The sequence below is a fragment of the Berghia stephanieae genome, chromosome 5, assembly GCF_034508935.2.
Source record: "Berghia stephanieae isolate SIO BIC M18660-M18661 chromosome 5, UCSD_Bste_1.3, whole genome shotgun sequence".
Classification (NCBI taxonomy): domain Eukaryota; kingdom Metazoa; phylum Mollusca; class Gastropoda; order Nudibranchia; family Aeolidiidae; genus Berghia; species Berghia stephanieae.
In genome coordinates this window covers 48,025,617-48,035,616 of record NC_088364.1, presented here as the reverse complement: position 1 = coordinate 48,035,616, position 10,000 = coordinate 48,025,617, and the positions used below count along the sequence as shown (strand labels likewise).

General features: G+C 36.5%; 1 protein-coding gene across 1 annotated transcript in view; it reads right to left on the bottom strand.

Annotated features, from left to right (window-relative positions):
* Positions 1 to 10,000, bottom strand: part of LOC144973070 (FMRFamide receptor-like) — a 78,852-nt gene that overhangs the window by 8,258 nt on the left and 60,594 nt on the right. The gene's annotated exons all lie outside the window — the stretch shown is intronic.

The following is a 10,000-nucleotide window of genomic DNA, read 5'->3' as shown; positions in this document are numbered from 1 at the left end:
ACAGCGCCAAGATTGTCAAATGTCATTGCCACAAATTACACCAAAAAATTGCTCTTCTTCTCGTAGTCGAGCCTTTGACTACCTTGTGTTCAATGGAGAAATATGTTAAACATCGACTTTTCCATTATGACAAAGTGGAATCTCAAAATGCACCATCTAGCTAAATATAAACGTTTGTAAATGATGTAGTCGTTTAATTGCACACCGGAAACAAATTGACAGTAAAACAAAACTACAACAACAATAATTTCCATACGTCCTTTACAACAATGTTAAATCAAGCCCATAATTGCTCTCGGTTACCAGACCTGAAAATGCGTACACACAGTTGTATTATAATACTATTCAAAACAAATACTTTCTATCTTTCTATCTAATTGCGTATATCACAATACCTAACCATGATGGCATACTATCTATCGTTTTTACATCTACCTATTGCATCCACGCCTCCAGGAAATTTATTCCTGAGTATAATCTCTCTTCCCCCACACCTCTCTCTCTCTCTCTCTCTCTCTCTCTCTCTCTCTCTCTCTCTCTCTCTCTCTCTCTTTTCCGTTATCTGAATGCAATCTATCACTCTGTTACTATGCAAAGCTTACTATATTTGTACTAGATAGATTCAATCTAAATCTATCGATATCGTTTGAAATGGGTGTCCTAGCAAAGATGAAGTTTTATGCTGTAAACCAAAATAGTCATATTATAATATACATGTCGCTTGGTGGCTCAGCAGTACAATTCTGGTCCTGACGTCGTGGCCTTGGGTAAGGCACTTAACACACTCGACTTGGATGTGAATTAGTACCTGACTAAAGGCAGGAACAAATATTACAAGAGTTTTTGGTAGAAAAAGGACGCGTTCATAGGTAGAGATAGATTGACGAGTAGTTTACAATTCAATGTTATTTCTTGGCTTACCCATTGACATAACGCCCATAAACAGAATTACAGAGGTCAACGTCATTGTGATACGACCACGCTGAACATCGCTTGCCATTGTGTCAAAATACAAGAGCCAGCAACGTCATTACTTTACCAATCGAGCTATCTTTATAACAAAGGAAGTTATAAATTTAAAAACTCCCGGAAATTTGACCCATTTTTGAAGGAAATTACTTCCGTGACAAGTCACCCGATGATACCGTTATCATCTGAAAATCTGGTCACAATTGAATGAATTTAGTTCAAAATAAATAATAAAATATATTCGTAAATACATATTACTATTACATTATTATAGCGTTAATATCCGCAATCAATTACGATGAACAAATTATATTTTCTTGACTTTTTGTCTCAAACATGAAGATAACATAATATAATACAAACAATGATGATTGCTTGTACTTGTTATGTTAATATAATATGAAGACACGGAAATGAAAACATTTTATGGATAGAATAAATCAACACTATTGACAATAATATAAGATTCTTACAGTCTTGCCTTTTGACATTCCGGACGTGTAACCAACCGCTGCACGAGCTTGCGAATGCGAGTTTGGAACAACATTCAAATTCCAAAAAGCAAGCCCCTCAATGAATTTTGATTTCGTCATCTTTGAATACAAGACATATTCAAAGATACTTAAATGATATTTATTTTTAAAGAATCTAATTTTGAGTGAAATTTAACGATTTATAATCTGACGTCACACATTATTATTGTAAACATATTATTATTCAGGAAACATATCTGATTAAAGCCCTTAGATGTTTAATCCCCCGAGGACTCAACACCAGACTGGAATATTACTTCTGTATTCTCAGGTTTGTGTTATTTCATTCATCGTTGGAGTAGAGATTGTCAAGATTAGTTCACATTCATGATCACTCCAATTCTTAAGGATTACTGTACTGTACTGATTCTTCAGATCCACGGAGCCAGAGTATAGGGAATGAGATTAGCGGAAGAGTAGCGTCCCTTGATTGGACGTCACCCATAGTCTGTGACGTGTTCCCGAAGGGAGGACGAGAGACGCATGCGCATAACCAACATGACGTTCTCTCTCTAATAACTTTTCAGCCGGTTTGCGTGAAATGGACGATAGCAATAATGCTAACATGGAATTTATAGTTATAAAGATGAGAGTTGGATAAGATTTTGTTCTTTATTCTTGGATATTGTATTTATTTATTTCCTTTAACAGCTAGTTGAGTCCCATTTTTTTTCATCTAGCACATATTATCAACAGCGATGGATCACATGTCATCTTGTCTAGCTTTAGTCAATGAGTGAATGTGTGTGCAAAGAGTGAGTCACATATTATTATATTATTATTACATATTATTAATAGAGGGGTCAAGCATAAACGAATTACACTGGAGCCGCGAAAGCTATTTCAATAATTTTCGCGGTTTTGTCTATTTTGCCGACTGCCGGTTTTGCCTATTCGCCGACTGACGGTTTTTCCTATTCGCCGGCTGCCGGTATTGTCTAATCGCCGGCTGCCGGTTTTTCCTATACCTTGCCGTACACTGAAACAATAAACAACATAATGTTAAAACATTTTGGCTACAAAACTCCTCCTTCAAATATCGATTGATTTAAATTAACCTCAACTTGTCAAAAACCCTGATCTGATACCTGTGACTTCAAGGAAGATTTCAAGATAGACCCTGGTTTGTGAGGTTTGAACAAGATGAGGATCATTTTAATCGATCGATATTTGAAGTACCTACAAGTTTCCTTGCCAAAATTATAATGACACTCACTCTCGGATCGGAAGGTCCTGGGTTCGAGCCTCGCTCGGCGCATAGTTGAGTCCTTGGAAAAGACTCTTTACTCACATTCTCTCACCGTACCTGACCGTTTACAGCGTTGTCTCTGTCCGAAAAAAAAATGTAATATCGCCGAACAGGCGTCTTGTCACGTCCTACATATTAATTGTTGCTGTTGGCCAGGAGCCCTTGTAAAGCGCTTTGAGTACATTTAGTGGATATTGCGCTATATAAAAGCTCTTTTTTTTAAAAAAAATGTGGGTTAATTTAAGAGCCGGCGGGATAAACCAGGACACATTAACTCCATAATAAAGAACATTTGATTTTCCATAACATCATAATCAATCGAGACTAAAAAGGGCTGTGAAATAAATAAAGTTGACGTCACGCGGCTCTTTGGTATGATTCGAAAACCATCAGTTCGGTGATCACGTTTCACTAAATTATATTTTCAAACATTTCACAAATTAATGTTCACGGTTATACACATTTTGTGTTGGGCGATCGATCTGGCTGAAACAAATGGTAGGCATTTTGCTTAAACGTAGATATATCATAAATAGATGAAGATAAAGAAGAATTCAAGACGGAAGAAGATGTGACTGACTATTGACGTTATGCTTTCAAGTAAAATACTCACAACATCCGCCAACCAGATATAACGTTCCAACACACAAAACTGTATGCAACCTTGAACGTTTATAGTCTGATTGATATAATTTATTGAGAACATGTCTGTCTATAAACAACGACAAATTGTTGAGTGATACCAGATGTTGATGCTGTGCGTTTAGGTAAAGTGCTCACAACTTCCGCTAGCCGAATACAACGTACCGACACGTACCTTGAAAGTTTATAGTCTGATTGATAGCGTTTAGTGAGAACTTATAAAAATTGGCTGGCTAGTAACAATAACAAAGAGTTGAATGACGTCAAGTTCGTTTCTTCTATTAAATAATAAATAATTATATACATTTATATAAGGCATTTCCACGGATTTATCATCTTCAATGCGTTCCCCAAGCAGATCAAATGGAACCTTCTGTTTCATACAGTACCAATCGCCTATTAGGCGTCCTCTTTATACGAATACTCTTTTCAATTACAGATGAACGAAGACGAATGAAGTATTAAGACGTCTTTAATGTTATACTTGATTTGAAAATATCATAATCCAATACATGACAGCGATGTCATTTTAAGGGCTGTGCGGCTTTGCAAATGACAACGACCCAACATAATCATTGGCTTAGAATCGGGCTCAACCTAAGAGACAACTTCTGTCAACTTTGAAGACATTGTCCTGGGGAGAGTTTATGTTTATGTGTGTGTATGTGTGTGTGTGTGTTTGTGTGTGTGTGTAAGTTTGTTAGTGTGTTTGTATTGGAAGAGAAGAAAGTAGTCTATAAAGACCATGTGGCATAAGATAGAGCCGGAGTTTATCCCGATTTATTTAGCTATGTGTGGATAATAGCAATTCATTGGTACCATTTGGATTGAATGATAGTCTATCGCAACCACCACCACTACTACAATCTTCATCCTCCCCCGATCCTCCCGCTCCTCCTCCTCCTCCTGCTTCTCCTCTTCCTCCTCCCCACTTCCTCCTCCTCCCCCCCCCCCCTCCTGATCACCATGTTCATCATCATCATCATCATCACCATTATCACTTTCATCATAGCAACATATCTTACGATTAAAATCGTTTCCCCCTTCTTAAAAAACATACTACAGAATAAATCTTACAGATTTTTACCTCCTGTCACAGCTGGCCTTAAACTTTCTCTGTAACTCACTCATGCACAATATTTGAATAGATCACGTCACGCAGAACAAAAATGTAATCAAACCTGGAACGTATTCATCTTTCCCGGATCAATTAACTCTGAGATTCCAATTTTAGAATTCCATTACAAATTTCAATTGATTCGAGATGTCATTCCCGAACAGGTTTGGAATCCAAAGTAATTCCTCCAACCACATTTCATTCAGCCGTAAAATCACTGGACACTCTTTGAAAATAAAATGTCATAAATTTTATCCAGCCTGTCTTGCGATTACATTAATAAAAATGATTTCTGTTGTGTTTGTTATTTTGCATTTTTCAAAAATATTATAACATCAACATAACGTGAAAAAGTAGTCATTTAGACTCATGAGATCAGTGGAATCAAAGTCATTCTTAGTTTTTGTGTCGTATAACGAACAGTAAAAATTGTTTGCAACCCTTGTGATAGGACGGGGTTACCGATTGCTCAGTTGATAGAGCACTCTCTTCATATGCAGTGACCGAGATCGATCCCGAATGCAGTCGAGATATTTTTCTGACCCTCCCCCCCCCCCCCTTACCTAATTACCCAGGAGTGATTGGGTGGTTGGGTCTGTTCTACATGGCGGAAAGATAGACTGGAGTCCTATACTAAGGATAGCAAGCTATTATTAGTGTCTGTTTCACGCTATAGAAACCGAGATAAACTCCGGCTCCATAGGCCTAATAGCTCTGAAGGACTACTTATGACAGGACACTGGACTATCACAATATGTTTTGTGTCTGATTTGAAAGATCCAGCTATCTAATCAACTGAAGGATGAATAGAAGGAACTCTCTCTCTTGATTTTGTTTGTTTTGTTCTGTTTTGTTTTTTTTTTTTAAATTCATTGTGATGCTTTGTTTTTATAGACTCTCTCTCTCTCCCTAACTACACACTGTTCATGTTTATTGAATGATCATCAAATTCATCACGTATCTATCAATATAAGAGTTTTCTGATAGCCAAGTATATTATGATAATATACCATGTATTTATTATCTCGCTGTCACAGGCTGGTGTTAATATACATATCACCGGCTCGCCCAGAGGAGTAGTCGCCTATCTGTTTAATATCCGATATTGCACAGACGCAAATTCATAGGCAATCTTTGATATATCCTAATAAATTTGTCTATTGGATAATTTAAAAAAATGCTTATTCATACATTCAGTCAGTGCGAATAACATTATTCGGAAAGGGTTGGATCTAGGAAAAGCATGAAACTATTACGGTCGAAAGTCACTACAGTAATGATTCAGAAAAAGTGTGGCGGGGGTATTTGTGTCAATAATGATGAGAAATAATATAGGGTGTGTAGGAGTATCAGGTGAAAAGAGAGAATAAAAACTATCACGGTGTCAGAGAGCCGATCCCGGGATTCAACTAACACGGCACCCTCCGCTGATAATCTATATATATATATATATATTATATATATATATATTATATAGAGAGAGAGAGAGAGAGAGAGAGAGAGAGAGAGAGAGAGGAGAGAGAAAGAGAGAGAGAGAGAGAGAGAGAGAGAGAGAGAGAGGGGGGGGGGGGTTCAGCGATCAGTTGCCCTAGCCACTTAGCCATCCAGCCACACGAAAATATGGCTTTCAAACGTTGTCAATATGACTCTGTGTCTTATCATGTTTTATTTTACTTTTGTTTAAGTGGCTTTTGTATTTTACTTTGTTTTTGTTTTGTTTTTGTTTTTTGTTGGGTTTTTTTCTTGTCTTCTTTGGGGTTTTTAAAAATTCTAAATTAGTTGTAGCATGCAGCTTAGCTGGCAGTCGTTCCCTTGAAGATATTTTTTTCTCTCCAAGTTTCTGACTCATGAAATGAAGAATATTACACACGTAAGTGGGTACATGCATATCCCAGCACCCCTTGCCCAACCCATTTATAACTTGGAACTGCTTGTCGTCATCAATCCAGTATCGTCTGGTACCTGGCGGGCATCTAATTACTATCACTCTTATGGGTACCTGGTCTCTACGAAGTTATTATGTAAAGAGGATGCTCTGGCGTACTCTGAAAAATGACATTAAAAAAATTTTGGCCAGAAAATTCATCCTTCAAGTAGTGATCGATTAAAATGACTATCAAATTAAAGAAAAGCTTAAATGTCATATTTCTAATCATTTGTGACTAGTCTCAAAACGGATTTATGTCGTGAAAATGATCTAAGATAAAATGACATTTCACTTGTTGGATCCTGAAGAATTTATAGTATTTCATCTCAAAGAAATACGCACTTGTAGCAAAAAGCCCAAATTACTTCTGATTATGAATTCAACTTAAACTGCCCCGATAGCTCAGTTGGTAAAGCACTCGCTTCACACGCAAATGGGCCGTGATCAATCCCGAATGCAGTCGAGATTTTTTTTTCTGCCTCCCCCCCCCCCCTCACCTCCGACGTCCACACAACAGTGATTGGGTAGCTGGGTCTGTTAGATATGGCGGAAAGTACTTTAAGATAGATTAGTGTCCTGTCCAAAGGATAACACTCACTTTTGTGCGTTTCACGCTATAGAAGCCGGAATAAACTCCGATTCCATGGGCCTAATGGCTCTGAATGATTTCTAAACCGCCCCCACGGTGGGTAAGATATAAAATCTATATTCACTTTACGACATCCGATTAACCCCAAAATAATACAGGTAAAGTTCACATATTCAATCTAATGTGAGAAGGATAGGAATCCGGTGTCATACGATGTCACGTATCATATGTACGCTGATGACACCCAGCTCTACCAATTCGCAAAACCAAGCGAAATTAAAGGGTTAGTGAAATCGATGGAGAACTGCATTGAAGATGTGAAGAACTGGATGGTAGCTAATAAACTGAAAATGAACGATGAGAAAACAGAACTCCTATTATGTAATCCTTAAAATAACATTTGTGAACAAGGCCTTTCGATTTGTGTCGATCATGTGAAAATAACGTTTTCTGAAAACGCCAGAAACCTGGGAATTTATTTCAGCAGTGACCTGTCCATGGAATATCATGCGACACAACTTTGCAAAGTTCTGCATTGTGAAATTCGCCGTATTGGCCAACTTTCGGCATTTTAAAATCAAAATTCCTTAAAGACTCTAGTGTCTGCTTTTGTTTTTTCTCGTTTAGATTATTGTAATTCACTCCTGTCTAATACCCCAGGTTTCTTACTTGATAAACTCCAGCGGTTTCAAAATCAAGCTGCTAGAATAGTTTTAAGAAGAAAAAAGAGAGAACACACGACTCCAATGCTTTTGACTTTACACTGGCTTCCCATTAGGGCCAGGGTGCTCTTTAAGGTTGGAGTCAAGTGTTTTAAATGTTTCCACGAAAGCGCCCCTGCTTATCTCGATGATCTTGTCGAACCATCCGTTCCGCCCCGTGCATTGAGATCAGGTGATCATCGTCTACTTAAAGTGCCAAAAAAGGGTAAAAAACTCTCTGACAGATCCTTTAGTCACTTTGCACCGACTGTCTGGAACAATCTCCCCTTATCTCTTCGTGACGTCCCTACTGAACTCGCTTTCAGGAAACACTTAAAAACTTATTTATTTCGAGAATTCTTAATTTATTATTTATTCTATTTGAGCAGACCATGATCACAGGATATATATATATATATATATATATATATATATATATATATATATATATATATATATATATATATATATATATATATATATATATAAATATATATATATATATCTTTTTTTTTTATTTAATATGTTAAATAATTGGATGGTGGAAGGTTTGTGGGTGTGTAAGTGAGAGAGAGAGAGAGAGAGAGAGAGAGAGAGAGCGAGAGAGACTGAGAGTGAGATAGATAGATAGAGTTAGTGTGTGTGTGTGTGTGTGAGAGAGAGAGAGAGAGAGAGAGAGAGAGAGAGAGAGAGAGAGAGAGGAGAGAGAAATTTGAATGGATTGAAGTTATTGTTATGCGCCTAGAGCTTTATTGTATTAAGGATTGGGCGCAATAAATTTCATTATTATTATTATCCACCCAATTGATAATTATCCAAAAATGAATATAAGAGCTTAAAATAAAACAACAAAATAACAAACAATGAACGTTTCGGGCTCAAAACCCCTTTTTCGACCAACAACAACAAAAGAAACAATTAAAACATAAATTCATACTTAAAAACCCAGATAGACGGTCGCCTATAAATGTTAAATAAACACGCAGTTATATAAGAACAATCACACACAGATACACATACACACACATGCACACACACATGCACACACACACACACACACACACACACACACACATCCGCGCGCGCATACAAACTCATGAAAATAGATTTCTCTTGTAGACAAAGATTTCGGCTTAAATTTTTTCTCACTGCAATTTCTGTTGTTTTTGTTATTATTAATTTTGTTTATTTGTTTTTTTGTTTTTTTTTTCAGGCATTTCCTAAACCTTCCTAACTATTTAAAAGAACGAGACATTCATTCAAAACGATACAAAGCCAATAATCTGACGCTGAATAGAACGAGAATATCGGATCAACGGGCTAAATGGCCCGGTGTAAAACCCGATAGAAAATAAAACATATCGCCGATGGAATAAAGACAAAAATAAAGGAACGAACAAAACAGATAAACGAATGCATTTAAGAGATTAGACATAATATATTTTAAAGGTTTCCATAGTCATCTTCGTCATCATCAGCATCGTTATTACCAACGCCATCATTTTCATCATGACCATATCCTCCTTAGACTACTTTTCCTGATCCTCCTCCTCCTCCTCCTCCTCCTCCTCCTCCTCCTCCTCCTCCTCCTCCTCAACTCCTTTTCTTATAATCCCCTTCTTCTATCGCTCCTAATAGGGTTTGCTAATGATATCTATAATATGAAACATGTTTTCAGTCTTCATCTTACAGTATTTGTTACGTTTTTGTCTATGATATAAATGATCCTTTAAAAGCCCAAATTGATAGTAGTAAGATAATCCTTTATTAAGAGACCCTCTAATTGCCAACTATTTAAGACAAAAAGTGGTTCTAAAATATTAGGAATTTGACAAATAAAATTAATCTACCATTAGCGTTCTTCATATACTCATTTTGACAATCTATAAAGAAAGTTGAACAAAATAAAATAAATCAATAAATGAAACGAGATAAAATGATAAATACATAAATAATAATAAAAAAAATAAAGCTACCAAATAGAATGTGAATGCTTTGTTTTTCACAACTTTACTATTTATTGGTTAAATGTGAACAGCGCTGTTTATCAGTATGGTACTGGACTCGTGGCCATCATGAACAGGGTCCGAGTAGCATCTCGCAATAGCTCAAGGGATGCTGTTTTAATGGCGAACAAAAAATGTGGTTACTAATGCTCGTAAATCATTTCCCTGTTCGGAACGAATGAGATTAATAAATAGATGAATAAATGAATAAATGAATGGACAAATAATCATGTAAACAATAAATAAATAAATAAATAATAAATTTAA